We start from the raw sequence: 17,905 nt of genomic DNA, 5'->3' as shown, positions 1-17,905 counted from the left end.
TATAGGCACAGATCTGTGTAGTTACTATAATGTGTATGTGGTATTGGTCACATACAGGAAGCAATAAATCGTGTTTAATAAGGTTTATAGGCAGGCACAGAGCTGTGTAGTTACTATAATGTGTATGTGGTGCTGTTGGTCACATACAGGGAGCACTAAATCAGGGGTTTAATAAGGTTTGTAGGCACAGAGCTGTGTAGTTACTATAATGTGTATGTGGTGTTGGTGGTCACATACAGGGAGCACTAAATCAGAGGTTTAATAAGGTTTATATGCACAGAGCTGTGTAGATACTATGATGTGTATGTGGTGTTATTGGTCACATACAGGGAGCACTAAATCAGAGGTTTAATAAGGTTTATATGCACAGAGCTGTGTAGATACTATGATGTGTATGTGGTGTTATTGGTCACATACAGGGGTATCAAAATCAGGGCTTTAATAAGATTGAACAAAAATCCAATTAACTTTAATTATTAAGTTTACCTAATTCTCTTAGTCTCCATTTAGTTAGATCTCGGGTGCGTGCTCTATATATAGCAGCAGTATTTGTCATGAGAGCATACTGAGGTAGGCTCAGGAGCTTGCTCTATATATAGCAACAGTGTTTGTCATGAGAGCATACTGAGGTAGGCTCAGGAGCTTGCTCTATATATGGCAGCAGTGCTTGTCATTAGATCATACTGAGTAGCCTTGGTAGTGCGATCTATATATGGAAGTCGTTTGTCATTGGAGCATAAATGTGGTAGGCTCAGGGGTGGGATCTATATATGGCAGCAGGTTTTGTCATTGGAGCATACTGTGGTAAGCTCAGGAGTGCAATCTATATATAGCATCAGTGTTTGTTCTGAGTACTGAGGCTTCTAATATTCTGTTACTGATGGTTACATAAATTTATTATATATTATATGGTGCAGCTCTTCAGTTCGTAGCTGGTTGCAGAAGTATGTCCTTTTCTTTCCGTGGCGCTGGTATTGTGATGTAGTCTAGCAGGTACATCCTCTCATTAGTATACTTCTGAATGACACTTGTATCAACCAATAATCATACAGTGTTATTAGCTATTCAGCCTCCTGGGTTTACTGCACACTGACACCTCTAATAGCATCCTCTGCTTAGCCCTGCATTGTGGATATCTCAAAACATAACAGTGACATCTGTACATAGATACAAAAGGTAAACGGGTAGAACACCTTTCTTTAGGTTTGCTCTGTAACCTTTCTTATATCATGTAAAACCACGCTGGTATAGACACGCAGGGTCCTTCATCAGAGAGCGCTATTGTTATGATATACACTGTTTTATAACACACATTTACCAATCAGGAGGATACAACATGGGACCTTTCTCTTCTTAGTTAAAGGACCATTAAACATAGTAAAATTACATAATCAAAAAATGTATAAAATGACAATGTAAAAACACTTATTTTAAATTTAAACTAACAAATTTACGTTAGTTACATTTCCCTCCCACCTCCCTCATATGACAGCCATCAGCCAATCGCTAAATGCATATACGTATATACAGTAAAGTCTTGCACATGCTCAGTAGGAGCTGGTGCCTCAGAAACTGTGTATATAAGAAGACTGTATAGTTAGATAATGAAAGTCAATTGGAAAGTTGTTTAATATTGCGTACTCTATCTGAATTTTGAAAGTTTAAAGGGACAGTCTACTCAAAATTAAACTTTCATGATTCAGATAGAGCATGCAATTTTAAACAACTTTTACATTTTACTTTTATCATAAAATGTGCTTTGTTCCCTTTGTGGTATTTTTGAAAATCTAAACCTAGGCAGGCTCAAACTGATTTCTAAACCGCTGAAAACCACTTCTTAGCTCAGAGCATTTCGAAAGTTTTTCACAGTTAGACAGTACTAGTTCATGTGAGTCATATAGTTAACATTGTGCTCACTCCCGTGGAGTTATTTAGGAGTCTGCACTGATTAGCTAAACTGCATGTCTGTCAAAAGCACTGAAATAAGTGGCAGACTGCAGAGACTTAGCTACAAGGTAATCGCAGAGGTAAAACATTTATATAACTGTGTTGGTTATGCAAAACTGAGGAATGGATAATAAAGCGATTATCTATAGACTGTAGACTGATTCTTTAATATTGAATTTAGTGTTCTTTTAAGGTGGACCAAGGAGTTGGATACATGCAAAATAACTACAATGCTTACTGCTGCTGGTTTATTTGGACCCAAAAGCTGGTCCCTATTAACCCTTTTAGGTGGACAAAAGGAAGAAGGGGGAGAAAAGAGCATTGGATTAAACTACAAACTGCTGTTATAAAAGCTTTTTACACTGTGTACCGTGTACTATAAGGTAGTGTTCTGCTGTAATTACAGGGCGTCTAGAGGAAAACCCGGGCACTGGGCTATTAAATGTGAAGGAACAGGATGAGACAGATGACATGAATAGTCATCAGACTGAAATACATTGGTCCCTCCCTGCCGGTGAGTAGTAATACGTGAGAGTCTGCCGGGGCTGTGCACACAGTTACTTACTGCTCTCCCTTGTAGTTTACTGTCTGGTTTATAAGCAAAGATAGCAAAATGAGTTTAACCCTTTAGTTCATGTTGTAGTTTTATACTGGAGGATATAGAGAATTAAAGCCCAGAGACCTTAATGAGATGGTAAACTTTACATGTTTTAAAATCGGGACCATAATCTAAGCAATATTGTACAGGGACTTTGATCACTTTTAGCGATGATGCGCTGTAACTTTTTATTATAGCCGTGCCATTCTAATACCCCCGATCTGGCTGACAACTTCAAAAGTATTTATTTTTTATTTTTTTTGTATATGAGCGACCGGTTTTAATTATTCTCCAATCAGTGCTTATAGAAGAACAGTTAAAACTGTTAGCTCACAAAAAAAAAGTGTTGAAGCAAAGGCAAAGTAAAGATTGACGTATGTGTGAGGGGTGGTTTTATAGGGCTCTTGGGGTTTGGGAATCTTTGCCTTCTACTAGTGGTAGTGAAGAGTAATTCCTAAGAGTAAGGGATCATGGACTCTCACGACCTGTGTGAAAGAAAAGTGCAGTACTCCTAGAGCGATGATTGGTGAACAGTTAAACCGCTAGCTCACAAAAAAAATCAGTTCTGAAGTGGGCGGCTGGAGCACGGGGTATTATGACACGGCTAGATTAAAAAGTAGGTTACACCACATCATCATGATCAATTAAATTCCATCTAAAATATCACTTAGAAACGTCAAGTTTACCATCACTTTAAGGGACAGTAAACACTGAGATTATAATATAAACAGTTAATCAAGTGCACTAAAAAAACACTTTGCGATGTGCTTTCTTGATTTATTTTGCCTCTTTTCATGTAATTTAAGTCTGAAACTAGAGTTCCAGTTATGAAATTTAGAAATGCATGTGTAACCCTGCTACATATCTGCCCCTAACTGGCTTCTGCAGGGCAGATCTGATAACAGCAATGACTATGGTTAGCCTTTTCTATTCCAATAACAAGTCCTGATCGGCTCCTCCATAGACGGCAAATGTTGGGTGGGGTTGGGCTTCAGAAAAATAAGGGCTAGATTACAAGTGAAGTGCTATTTTAACGTGCGTCCGTAAAGGGGATAATTTGCCTGTTCACAGTCGCATGTTAAATAACCAGCCATGACAAGTGGCTGGATAATGCTCCCGCGAGCTTGCGGTTTCACTTTGCGCTTAGCGCTAACCAGGGGTCAGACCTCTGAAGTAGGGTGTTAGAAAAAAAAAAAAAGTTACCTTATGTGCCTTTACATTGGGATCAATGGGGGACTGTGTTTTCACTTTAAATATATGCTTATAAGCATATATATTTATGTGTATATACCCATTTAAACACATAAATAAATAAATATGTATACAAAGGGCCAGCACTCACGGTTAACGGACATCTACCCAGGGTGCTTCCAAGATCAAAGTATAAGCAGTGGAGAAAAGGATGCACTCGCCAGGATTTTCAAATGGTTACCTTTATTGCTTGTAACGTTTCGGAGTATTACCCCCTTTGTCATACATTTAATAAAACAAAGTTTTTGTTGATGTCTGACGAAAGGAGTAATACCCAGAAACGTTACAAGTAATAAAGGTAACCATTTGAAAATCCTAGCGAGTGCATCCTTTTCTCCACTGCTTAGAAATAAATATGTATATATTCAAATACACAAACAAAGAGGTATCAGCGCACATCCATTTTCAAAAGCACAACATATTTTTTACTGCTGCAAAAAATTGCCTGCATATACATCAAGAGACAACTATTCTTTTTTTAAATAATATTGGGAACTTAGTCACACAATATGGCCATATTTTGCTTAGCCAGTCACCGCTTACAAGGTGCCCCAATTCGACTGGTGTTTCTCTAAGTCCTTTTGCCACAGAGGGCTGAAACATTCCTGCTTTTACTCTTCATAATAGAATGAGACTCCCTGGCTTTTTATTCACAACTCTTTAACACTGTAATGAGCACACCTGAACTTGGGTGGGGTGCTTAAACCAATGGGAGATGGCCAGTCTCCCTGGTAATTTTAAATACAAATACAAAATTTGTTTTTTTAGCACACCTTACAAAAAGTTTAAATCAACATCTGGGAGTGCTGCCAATATGACCCAGTAATTACACAAACAAAGAGGTATCAGCGCACATCCATTTTCAAAAGCACAACATATTTCTCTTGTTAAAGGGACATAATACTCATATGCTAAATCACTTGAAACTGATGCAGTATAACTGTAAAAAGCTGACAGGAAAATATCACCTGAGCATCTCTATGTAAAAAAGGAAGATATTTTACCTCACAATTTCCTCAGCTCAGCAGAGTAAGTTCTGTGTAAAAAGTTATACTCAGCTGCTCCCAGCTGCAGGTAAACAAATTAAAAAAAATGAAGAAATGAACAGCAGCCAATCAGCATCAGCAGTGCTGAGGTCATGAACTCTTACTGTGATCTCATGAGATTTGACTTAACTCTCATGAGATTTCATAGTAAGCTTCCTTTACCTGATTGGTGAAATAATATGAGAGTGCACGATGCTAGTCCCTTCAGATGTCCCAGGACAAACACACTAAAATGCTGCTTAGAAATCCTTTACAATGAGAGGTAGCTACTGAGGAACTTTTGAGGTAAAATATCTTTCTTTTTTACATAGAGATGTTCAGGTGATATTTTCTAATCAGCTTTTTACAGCTATGCTGCATCACTTTCAAGTGTTTAAACATTTGGGTATTATGGCCCTTTAAGTGTAGTCAGTCCACGGGTCATCCATTACTTATGGGATTATATCTCTTCCCCAACAGGAAGTTGCAAGAGGATCACCCAAGCAGAGCTGCTATATAGCTCCTCCCCTCACATGTCCTATCCAGTCATTCTCTTGCAACCTAACTAAAGATAGGTCGTTGTGAGAGGTCTGTGGTGTTTTTAAACTTAGTTTATTTCTTCAATCAAAAGTTTGTTATTTTAAATGGCACCAGAGTATGCTGTTTGTTTCTCGGGCAGCATTAGAAGAAGAATCTGCCTGCGTTTTCTATGATCTTAGCAGACGTAACTAAGATCCACTGGCTGTTCTCACACATTCTGAGGAGTGAGGTAACTTCAGAAAAGGGGAATAGCATGCAGGGCCCCCCTGCAAACGAGGTATGTGCAGTAAATTATTTTTCTGAGGAATGGAATTGACTGAGAAAATACTGCTGATACCAATGTAATGTAAGTTCAGCCTTAAATGCAGATAGCAACTGGTATTAGGCTGATGAGTGTGTGTACACTGAATGTATTTTTCTAGGGAATGGAATTGACTCAGAAAATACTGTTAATACTGAAGTAATGTATGAGCCTTAACTGCAGTAAAAGCGTCTGGTAGCAGGCTTATTAATAACACTTCATAACTTTTAAAGTGTATGTTCAAAACGTTTACTGGCATGTTAATCGTTTTTTGTGAGGTACTTGGTGATAAAACTTATTGGGGCATGATTTTTACCACATGGCTATCTTGTTTTCTACTTAGAAACAGTTAACTGAGCTTCCCCACTGTTGTAATATGAGTGGGAGGGGCCTATTTTAGCGCTTTTTTGCGCAGTAAAAATTCAGTCACAATCTTCCTACTTCATCCTCCATGATCCAGGACGTCTCTAGAGAGCTCAGGGGTCTTCAAAATTCATTTTGAGGGAGGTAATCAGTCACAGCAGACCTGTGACAGTGTGTTTTGACTGTGATAAAAACGTTAATTATTAAATTGTTATCCGTTTTTGGGTATTAAGGGGTTAATCATCCATTTGCTGGTGGGTGCAATCCTTTGCTAACTTAATTCATTTACTGTGAAAATTTGGTTGCTATAACTAATTTGGTTCATTGTTATTTCAACTGTGACAGCTTTTTGTGCTTCTTAAAGGCACAGTAGCGTTTTTTATATTGCTTGTAAATTTATTTGAAAAGTATTTTCCAAGCTTGCTAGTCTCATTGCTAGTCTGTTTAAACATGTCTGACACAGATGAATCTGTTTGTTCACTGTGTATGAAGGCCAATGTGGAGCCCCATAGAAATTTGTGTACTAAATGCATTGATGTCACTTTAAATAAAAGTCAGGCTTTACATGTAAAGAAATTATCACCAGACAACGAGGGGGAAGTTATGCCGACTAACTCTCCTCATGTGTCAGTACCTTCGCCTCCCGCTCAGGAGGTGCGTGATTTTGTGGCGCCAAGAACGTCAGGGAGGCCCTTACAAATCACTTTGCAAGACATGGCTACTGTTATGACAGAAGTATTATCTAAATTGCCAGAATTAAGAGGCAAGCGTGATAGCTCTGGGTTAAGGATAGAGCGCGCGGATGATGTGAGAGCCATGTCCGATACTGCGTCACAGTTTGCAGAACATGAAGACGGAGAGCTTCATTCTGTGGGTGACGGATCTGATCCAGGGAGACTGGATTCAGAGATTTCTAATTTTAAATTTAAGCTTGAGAACCTCCGCATATTGCTAGGGGAGGTATTAGCGGCTCTGAATGATTGCAACACGGTTGCAATTCCAGAAAAATTATGTAGGTTGGATAGATACTATGCGGTACCGGTGTGTACTGACGTGTTTCCTATACCTAAAAGGCTTACAGAGATTATTAGCAAGGAGTGGGATAAACCCGGTGTGCCTTTTTCCCCTCCTCACATATTTAGGAAAATGTTTCCTATAGACGCCACCACACGAGACTTATGGCAGACGGTCCCTAAGGTGGAGGGAGCAGTTTCTACTTTAGCTAAGCGTACCACTATCCCGGTGGAGGATAGTTGTGCCTTTTCAGATCCAATGGATAAAAAATTAGAAGGTTACCTTAAGAAAATGTTTGTTCAACAAGGTTTTATCTTACAGCCCCTTGCATGCATTGCGCCTGTCACTGCTGCGGCGGCATTCTGGTTTGAGTCTCTGGAAGAGGCCATTCGCACAGCTCCATTGGATGAAATTATGAACAAGCTTAAAGCACTTAAGCTAGCTAACGCATTTGTTTCTGATGCCGTCGTACATTTAACCAAAATTACGGCTAAGAACTCCGGATTCCCCATCCAAGCGCGCAGAGCGCTATGGCTTAAATCCTGGTCAGCTGACGTGACTTCTAAATCTAAATTGCTTAATATTCCTTTCAAAGGGCAGACCTTATTCGGGCCCGGCTTGAAAGAAATTATCGCTGACATTACGGGAGGTAAGGGCCATGCTCTGCCTCAGGACAGGGCAAAATCAAAGGCCAAACAGTCTAATTTTCGTGCCTTTCGTAACTTCAAGGCAGGAGCAGCATCAACTTCATCCGCTCCAAAACAGGAAGGAGCTGTTGCTCGTTACAGACAGGGCTGGAAAACTAACCAGTCCTGGAACAAGGGCAAGCAGGCCAAGAAACCTGCTGCTGCCCCTAAGACAGCATGAAGAGAGGGCCCCCTATCCGGAAACGGATCTAGTGGGGGGCAGACTTTCTCTCTTCGCCCAGGCTTGGGCAAGAGATGTCCAGGATCCCTGGGCGTTGGAGATCATATCTCAGGGATATCTTCTGGACTTCAAAGCTTCTCCTCCACAAGGGAGATTTCATCTTTCAAGGTTATCAGCAAACCAAATAAAGAAAGAGGCGTTTCTACGCTGTGTACAAGACCTCTTACTAATGGGGGTGATCCACCCAGTTCCGCGGACGGAACACGGGCAAGGATTCTATTCAAATCTATTTGTGGTTCCCAAGAAAGAGGGAACCTTCAGACCAATCTTGGACTTAAAAATCCTAAACAAATTCCTAAGAGTTCCATCATTCAAAATGGAAACTATTCGAACCATCCTACCCATGATCCAAGAGGGTCAGTACATGACCACAGTGGACTTAAAGGATGCCTACCTTCACATACCGATTCACAAGGATCATTATCGGTAAGATTTGCCTTCCTAGACAGGCATTACCAGTTTGTAGCTCTTCCCTTCGGATTAGCTACGGCTCCAAGAATCTTTACAAAGGTTCTGGGCTCACTTCTGGCGGTACTAAGACCGCGAGGCATAGCGGTGGCTCCGTACCTAGACGACATCCTGATACAAGCGTCAAGTTTTCAAACTGCCAAGTCTCATACAGAGATAGTTCTGGCATTTCTGAGGTCGCATGGGTGGAAGGTGAACGTGGAAAAGAGTTCTCTATTACCACTTACAAGGGTTCCCTTCCTAGGGACTCTTATAGATTCTGTAGAGATGAAAATTTACCTGACGGAGGCCAGGTTATCAAAACTTCTAAATGCTTGCCGTGTCCTTCATTCCATTCCACACCCGTCAGTAGCTCAGTGCATGGAAGTAATCGGTTTAATGGTAGCGGCAATGGACATAGTACCATTTGCGCGCCTGCATCTCAGACCGCTGCAATTGTGCATGCTAAGTCAGTGGAATGGGGATTACTCAGATTTGTCCCCTCTGCTAAATCTGGATCAAGAGACCAGAGATTCTCTTCTATGGTGGCTTTCTCGGCCCCATCTGTCCAAGGGGATGACCTTTCGCAGGCCAGATTGGACGATTGTAACAACAGACGCCAGCCTTCTAGGTTGGGGCGCAGTCTGGAATTCCCTGAAGGCTCAGGGATTATGGACTCAGGAGGAGAAACTCCTCCCAATAAATATTCTGGAGTTAAGAGCAATATTCAATGCTCTTCTAGCTTGGCCTCAGTTAGCAACTCTGAGGTTCATCAGATTTCAGTCGGACAACATCACGACTGTGGCTTACATCAACCATCAAGGGGGAACCAGAAGTTCCCTAGCGACGTTGGAAGTCTCAAAGATAATTCGCTGGGCAGAGTCTCACTCTTGCCACCTGTCGGCGATCTACATCCCAGGCGTGGAGAACTGGGAGGCGGACCTGGTATGCAGACCTAGTGGACATGTCGTCCTGTCCACCATGGTCTCTGCCTCTGAGGCAGGACCTTCTAATTCAGGGTCCTTTCAACCATCCAAATCTAATTTCTCTGAGGCTGACTGCATGGAGATTGAACGCTTGATTCTATCAAAGCGTGGCTTCTCGGAGTCGGTTATTGATACCTTAATACAGGCTAGGAAACCTGTTACCAGAAGAATTTACCATAAGATATGGCGTAAATATTTATATTGGTGCGAATCCAAGAGTTACTCATGGAGTAAGGTTAGGATTCCTAGGATATTGTCTTTTCTACAAGAGGGTTTAGAAAAGGGCTTATCTGCTAGTTCGTTAAAGGGACAGATTTCTGCTCTGTCTATTCTTCTACACAAACGTCTGGCAGAAGTTCCAGACGTTCAGGCTTTTTGTCAGACTTTGGCTAGGATTAAGCCTGTGTTTAAGACTGTTGCTCCGCAGTGGAGCTTAAACTTAGTTCTTAACGTTCTTCAAGGCGTTCCATTTGAACCCCTTCATTCCATTGATATCAAGCTGTTATCTTGGAAAGTTCTGTTTTTGATGGCTATTTCCTCGGCTCGAAGAGTCTCTGAGTTATCTGCCTTACATTGTGATCCTCCTTATCTGATTTTTCATTCAGACAAGGGAGTTCTACGTACTAAACCTGGGTTCTTACCTAAGGTAGTTTCTAACAGGAATATCAATCAAGAGATTGTTGTTCCATCATTGTGTCCTAACCCTTCTTCAAAGAAGGAACGACTTTTGCATAATCTGGACGTAGTCCGTGCCCTGAAGTTCTATTTGCAGGCAACTAAAGATTTTCGTCAAACTTCTTCCCTGTTTGTCGTTTACTCTGGACAGAGGAGAGGTCAAAAGGCTTCGGCTACCTCTCTCTCTTTTTGGCTTCGTAGCATAATACGTTTAGCCTATGAGACTGCTGGACAGCAGCCTCCTGAAAGAATTACAGCTCATTCTACTAGAGCTGTGGCTTCCACTTGGGCCTTTAAAAATGAGGCCTCTGAACAGATTTGCAAGGCTGCAACTTGGTCTTCACTTCACACTTTTTCAAAATTTTACAAATTTGATACTTTTGCTTCTTCGGAGGCTATTTTTGGGAGAAAGGTGCTTCAGGCAGTGGTTCCTTCCGTTTAAAGTTCCTGCCTTGTCCCTCCCTTCATCCGTGTACTTTAGCTTTGGTATTGGTATCCCATAAGTAATGGATGACCCGTGGACTGACTACACTTAACAAGAGAAAACATAATTTATGCTTACCTGATAAATTTATTTCTCTTGTAGTGTAGTCAGTCCACGGCCCGCCCTGTCTTTTAAGGCAGATCTAAATTTTAATTAAACTCCAGTCACCACTGCACCCTATGGTTTCTCCTTTCTCGTCTGGTTTCGGTCGAATGACTGGATATGACATGTGAGGGGAGGAGCTATATAGCAGCTCTGCTTGGGTGATCCTCTTGCAACTTCCTGTTGGGGAAGAGATATAATCCCATAAGTAATGGATGACCCGTGGACTGACTACACTACAAGAGAAATAAATTTATCAGGTAAGCATAAATTATGTTTTTTTACTGCTGCAAAAAATTGCCTGCATATACATCAAGAGACAACTATTCTTTATATACCCATTTAAACACATAAATATGTATACAAAGGGCCAGCACTCACGGTTAACGGACATCTACCCAGGGTGCTTCCAAGATCAAAGTATAAGCAGTGGAGAAAAGGATGCACTCGCCAGGATTTTCAAATGGTTACCTTTATTACTTGTAACGTTTCGGGGTATTACCCCCTTTGTCATACATTTAATAAAACAACGTTTTTGTTGATGTCTGACGAAAGGAGTAATACCCAGAAACGTTACAAGTAATAAAGGTAACCATTTGAAAATCCTAGCGAGTGCATCCTTTTCTCCACTGCTTAGAAATAAATATGTATATATTCAAATACATATATATTTCTTTATTGCTGCCCAAAATTGTGCGATTTGCCCCCTGCGCTGCACTAGGTCGTTTGCAGTGTCTTGCGGTTGAGAATGAGGATCCCTTTGGAGCCTATGGAAATGCGCTCTTGTGAGCGCAAGGCTTTAAGGCATTCGTGTTCGCATTACGCCTCACTAGTAATATCAGCACACATTTACCTGCGTTGGTATTACTGAGAGGAGCGCAAATATCGCACTCGCATAGGCGCAATAATTAGCTCCACTCGTAATCTATGTCTGAGTGTTAATGCATTCCAAAAACAAACAAAACATCACCTGTTACGCTAATTTAATACACGACTGCAGGAAAATCTTGTAACTACCTGTTATTTACTGTCCTTTACATTAAAATGTACAATAATATAGAGGAAGTATTAGTGTGAGTGTCTGGTGCTATTGTATGTCTGGGAAATACATAAACTGTTTAATGGTAAAGTTATAAAAACTAGAGGTTGCCCGTTTGTTGTGAGTGAGGTACACAGGTTACATGGAAGTGTGCACGCATGTTGTGTCTGAGGTACACATGTTATAAGTGAGTGTGCACGCATATTGTGTCTGGTACGTAGGTTATAGGTAAGTGTGCACGCATGTTGTGTCAGGTACGCAGGTTATAAGTAAGTGTGCGCGCATGCTGTGAGTGAGGTACACAGGTTACAGGTAAGTGTGCACGCATATTGTGTCTGAGGCACGCAGGTTATACGTAAGTGTGCACGCATGTTGTGAGTGAGGTACACAGGTTACAAGTGAGTGTGCACGTTTGTTGTGAGTGAGGTACACAGGTTACAAGTGAGTGTGCACGTTTGTTGTGGGTGAGGCACTCAGGTTACAAGTGAGTGTGCACGTTTGTTGTGAGTGAGGCACACAGGTTACAAGTGAGTATGCACGTTTGTTGTGAGTGAGGCACACAGTTTATAAGTAAGGGTGCATACATGTTGTGTCTGACGCACGCAGGTTACAAGTGTGCACGCATGTTGTGTCTGAGGTACGCATGTTATAAGTGAGTGTGCACACATATTGGATAAGAAAAGCAGTGACTTTATCATGCCAAGGTGAGTGTGCACGTGTTGTTGTGTCTGAGCTACGCAGGTAACATTTAAGTGTGCTCATGTGATGTGTCTGAGGCACGCAGGTTGCAAGTGAGTGTGCACGCATGTTGTGTCTGTGGCACGCAGGTTTAAAAGTGTGCACGCATGTTGTGTCTGAGGCACACTGGTAACATGTAAGTGTGCTCATGTGATGGCACGCAGGTTACAAGTGAGTGTGCACACATGTTGTGTCTCTGAGTTATGCAGGTTAGAAGTGAGTGTGCACGCATGTTGTGTCTGAGGTACGCAAGTTACAAGTGAGTGCACACGCATGTTGTCTGAGGCACGCAGGTTATAAGTGAGTGTGCAAGCATGTGTTTTAGGCACGCAGGTTACAAGTGAGTGCACACGCATGTTGTCTGAGGCACGCAGGTTATAAGTGAGTGTGCAAGCATGTGTTTTAGGCGCGCAGGTTACAAGTGAGTGTACGTGTACATTGTATCTGAGGCACGAAGGTTACAATTGAGTGTTCATGCATGTTGTGTCTGAGGTACACAAGATATAAATTAATGTGCACTCACATGTGTGTCTAAGGTACGCAGGTTATAAGTGTGCACGCATGCTGTTTCTGAGGCTCGCAGGTTTCAAGTAAGTTTGCATGCATGTTGTGTCTGAGGTACGCAGGTTAGAAGTAAGTGTGCACGCATATTGTGTCTATGGTACGCAGGTTAGAAGTAAGTGTGCACGTTTGTTGTGAGTGAGGTACACAGGTTACAAGTGAGTGTGCACGCATATTGTGTCTGAGGTATGCAGGTTATAAGTAAGTGTGCACACATGTTGTGTCTGAGGCACACAGGTAACATATAAGTGTGCTCATGTGATGTGTCTGAGGCACGCAGGTTACAAGTGAGTGTGCACACGGTGTGTCTCTGAGGTACGCAGGTTAGAAGTAAGTGTGCACGTATGTTGTGTTTTAGGCACACATGTTACAAGTGAGTGTGCACATATGTTGTATCTGAGGCACGCAGGTTACAAGTGAGTGTTCATGCATGTTGTGTCTGAGGTACGCAGGTTATAAATTAATATGCACGCACATGTGTGTCTGAGGTATGCAGGTTAGAAGTGAGTGCACGCATGTTGTGTTTTAGGCACGCATGTTACAAGTGAATGTGCACATATGTTGTATCTGAATGTGCACTCACATGTGTGTCTGAGGTACGCAGGTTATAAGTGAGTGCACGCATGCTGTTTCTGAGGCTCGCAGCTTTCAAGTGAGTATGCATCCATGTTTTGCCTGAAGCATGTAGGTTACAAGTGTGAGTGTGCATGCATATTTTGTCTGCGGCATGCAGGTTTCAAGTGAGTGTGCACGCATGCTGTTTTCTTCCTAATAGGAAAGAGTCCACAGCCGCATTCATTACTTATGGGAAATAAGAACCTGGCCACCAGAAGCCAAAGCTTAAATACTCCTCCCACTTCCCCTATCCCCCAGTCATTCTTTGCCTTTCGTCCCAGGAGGTTGGCAGAGAAGTGTCAGAAGTTTTTTTATTATACTTTAATTTATTTTTTTATTTTGTCTCTTATGGAGGGTGCTACCCTTCGACAAGAGACAGGAGTTTTAAGTAGTCCTGTCAGCCTCTCGTGGAGGACCTGGGCGAAAGTGAGAGTCCGGAGATGCAGTGGGAGCTTCCCCTGCGACACCATCCGGACTCGTATTCACAGCTCCTTTTCAGCACTTGGCGTTGCCGAACTTCGTTTCGCTACCTGCTGTCCTCTCAAGTCCATGGCGGAGGCGATGCTACTATTCGTCACACTTGAAGGGCTGTGTTCCTGTTCCACGGCGTGGATTCCAGTAAGATCGTTTCATTTTATTACGTTGCTGTAATGTGATTTGTTATGACAGTTCAGTATGGGCCTCGTTGAGGCACCTTTTACTTCGATCTAGGAATCAAGGGATTTTCTCCCTTTTCAGGGGGATTAGCGAACAGGATGGGGTTTGTCTATCATGTTTCTTATGTGATCATCCTGCTTGTGTACGGGAATTTGGGCTCTGAGGCTGAGACATGTATCGCTTTACTAGGCTGACCTTGGGCTACGATTTTTTTTCAGACTTGTTAGTTTGTAATGGGGCCTAGTTTTGCCTCCTTTGGGTGGCGCACTTTTTGGATTTTGCGGGGCATCTGGTAACCATGCGTGTTTACACTTGGGTGGGTCTTCCCCTTCCGCATTCCTGACTGAGTGGCGACGGAGGAAAGAGTCTGCTCCGCTGAGGCCTAGTCATAGGAGGTGGTGAGTGCCCCAGCCATTGTAGGTGTCAGGTGCCAGTTTTTTTTCCAAATTGCGTTCTTATTTTAAGTCTTAGCTATGGAGGATTCTAATGCAGAGACTATTTTAATATCTGATTCTGAGTCGACCTCAGATGAGGACTGTAATTTGGTCCTGTTATTGCAAGTCTGCCAATCTTGTCTCTCGTGCCCGCATGGTTTGCCGGGTCCCAGTCGTTTTTCTGAAGGTTAAGGTCTCTGTCTGACAGGTACTACAGAGGCATGGTTCCTTCTGGGCGGATGCCTGCGGGTGCCTTGTTTTTTTTTTTTATCCGGTTAGGATTATTTACTTTGTTTGTCTTCCCTATGGGAATTCTGGGATTGCTCAATTTATGTTCTTTTATAGTACTTGTTTCCAGATTTCATCCAAAGTTGTTTGTGTGACTTGTTAGTGACGCACGTTTGGCTTGGCTGGTCCGTGCTGGTTTGTTTTTTGTTTTTGTTTTTTCATACAAAAACCCCCCACTAATACTTCATTTACAGGGTCTGGATGTCATAAGTGCTTGGGCTGGCCTGTGGCAGTTCTGCTTCACACATAGGGCCGGTGATGTCTCACTGTGTTCCTTTGCAGCCCCGGTGAAGGGGATCGTCCTTAATACTTTGTGCGGTTATGGCATTTCAAGATGCTTTTAGACTTGTGGTCATTGTCTAGTTTGAACGATCCGTGGACTCTTTGAGTCTGGCACAAATTTGAAGGGATATGTGGCTTAGTAGTTAACTCTATCTAACTCTATAACTCTATGTCACCCCTTTTAGGGCTTAGGACCAGCTTCACCTCTGTCCTAGGATCTAATGTCTGTTGGATTCAGTGTTGCGGTTTTCATCGCAGTGTCTCCTCTGCGGAGATAGTCGTCAGATCAGACTTGGGGAGTTTTACTTTGGGTCCTCCTTATTAGATCCAATGGGTATCTGGAAGCGGATCTAGGGCTCTGGCAGTCTGGTTACTCCTATTGTTTTTTTTTTATGTTTTTTTTTTGTCCCTATGTTTCCTTGAAACTTAGGGTTGAGATTAGGATGCCCTCCTTTGTCTCTCATTTATGTGGAGTTTGGAAGTTTCCGGTTAAATACCCGGTTGTGAAGCTGGGTTTGGGATTTTGTCTCCATGACTACGGCCCTGCTGTTTGCCTCATGCCCTGGTCTCGTTCTCGACCTGTAGGGGTCGATTAGCGTATTGGTCTTTTTCCCCGCTTCTGTATTTTAGTCGCCTGACTGGCTTAGGGGGCTCAAGAGATTGTCTGTCTGTCTGTCTGTCTCTCTCAGAGGTTAGGATTCTTGTCACCCTTTTTTAGAGTTCAGAGTTCTAGTCGTGTTTTTTTTTTTCTTTATTGACTGATTATTCCCCCCTCCTTTTTTATTTTTTTCTTGAGCGGAGGTGTGTGCCGGTTGCTGGCCGTTGTGTCCTTTTGGATGGTCTGGCTACCAGTCGATTGGATGGGTTGTTTTTGACTCATTGCACTAACCCTAGCTAAGTTTATAGGCTGTGTGAACAGCGATGCTGTGGCGTACAGGGAGTCTGCTGAAGAGCAGACTTTTGAAGGGTTTTGCAGTCGAAACACGTTACTGTTATCTGCTCCTCGGCTGCTAATTAACTTGGCTGCTAATTAGCTGTTTTTGGTACTAGTTGGGAATCTTCTGGGGGAGTTGGATCCTTGGGTTCCTTCTGTTGCCGGGGATTTGATTGGAGATGAGGTTCTGCGGCCCGTAGGGGCTGTGCTGTCTTAGTTGCACAGGAGCAAGGTGAGGTATTTCTTTTATAGGAGGGGCTCCGCTTCTTTCTCGCACCACTAGCTTCTCCTTTTATGTCCGGCATCTTTTTCATTGATTTTTTTTCCATCTCTGGAATTGGTCCTTGCTAGTACGGCACCCTCAGTCTCCTGTGGTCCGGGGTGCGGGACTGGGTTTTGTTTTCTCTTATTAGCTGGTAAGGGTTTTTTCCCTTGGTGACCGTTTTTTCATAGGAGTGCCATTGATCCCTGATGTTTAGCTGCTTGAACGCTTTCCGGTCCTTGAGATCTGTTTGTTCTCTTCCGGTTTTCTCTTGTATTCTGCTGCCGCTCCTGTCATTGGGACATGGGTTAGAGTACGCCTGTCAAACGGATTTGGGTTATCTCCTTGACGACCTGGGGGTTTCCTCCTTCTGTTAGGCTTGTGTTCCCTTAGGGAATGGTTCGTTGGGTCCCCTAGTTGGTTGAGGGGCTTTGACTGGGCTGTTGCCTTGAGAGATAGTGTCCTTGGGGTCCATGATCTCGGCTACGTCTTCGTGGTGACCATTCAGGTTTGATGACCTGTTGGTAGATTTGCGTCTTGGAGCTGCCTTTTTTTCAAGGGGTTCTTGTTCCCTGTTTTCGGACGTAACGGGTTTTTTTGTTTTGGGAATGTCTTTTGGGTGGTGCCTTCATGTGGTCCCCTCTTACCCTCCCGTTTTGGCATTCTGTGTCCTCTTTGGCTTGGGTATAAATTCCCCATAAGTAAGTAATGAATGCGGCTTTGGATTCTTTCCCATTAGGAAGAAAAAACATAAATTATACTTACCTGATAATTTCCTTTTCTTCCGTGGGAAAGAGTCAACAGCCCCCGCACGTTTTTGAGGCGTCGTTTTCATCTTCTGGCACTCTTTTACCTTGATGCTTCTTCCACTGTTCCTTGTTCCTCGGCTGAATGACTGGGGGATAGGGGAAGTAGGAGGAGTATTTAAGCCTTTGGCTGGTGGGTCTTTGCCTCCTCCTGGTGGCCAGGTTCTTATTTCCCATAAGTAATGAATGCGGCTGCGGACTCTTTCCCACGAAAGAAAAGGAAATTATCAGGTAAGCATAATTTATGTTTTTTGAGGCACGCATACTAAAATTGTACGTACATGAATGTTGTCTAAACTTCCCTTTTAGCTAAAGTGATGTAAGATAAGTAAATGATAAGAAAGAGGGAAAGAGTCCAGTGTGAGTATTTGGTGCTATTGTCTGTCTGGGAAATAGATAAAGGGCTAGATTAAAAGTGGAGCGCTAAATATCGATTTCATGAAAGCGATATTAGCGCTCCACTTTGTAATACCAGCGCATGATCATTTGTATTGTATAGGTAAGTGTTGTATTAAGTTAGCCACAATGCGAACGCGAGCTCGCATTTGCTTCGCTAGAAAGCATTGCGTTCACGAGAGCACGCTTCCATGAGCTCATAGAACTTTAGCGCCAGTAAAGGGGGTAAGTCG

The 17,905-nt window shown here is 42.6% G+C and overlaps 1 long non-coding RNA gene across 1 annotated transcript in view; it reads left to right on the top strand.

Annotated features, from left to right (window-relative positions):
• The first annotated feature begins 892 nt into the window (after positions 1-892).
• LOC128655665 (uncharacterized) overlaps positions 893-17,905 on the top strand; it is a 67,229-nt gene continuing 50,216 nt past the window's right edge. The window contains exons 1-2 of the long non-coding RNA XR_008401873.1: positions 893-993; positions 2,354-2,461. This is a non-coding gene — a long non-coding RNA (uncharacterized LOC128655665). The remainder of the gene's footprint in view (positions 994-2,353; positions 2,462-17,905) is intronic.

This window comes from Bombina bombina, chromosome 4 (genome assembly GCF_027579735.1).
Source record: "Bombina bombina isolate aBomBom1 chromosome 4, aBomBom1.pri, whole genome shotgun sequence".
NCBI classification, from domain to species: domain Eukaryota; kingdom Metazoa; phylum Chordata; class Amphibia; order Anura; family Bombinatoridae; genus Bombina; species Bombina bombina.
The sequence above is the reverse complement of the archived record's forward strand: the minus strand, read 5'-3'. Positions and strand labels throughout refer to the sequence as shown.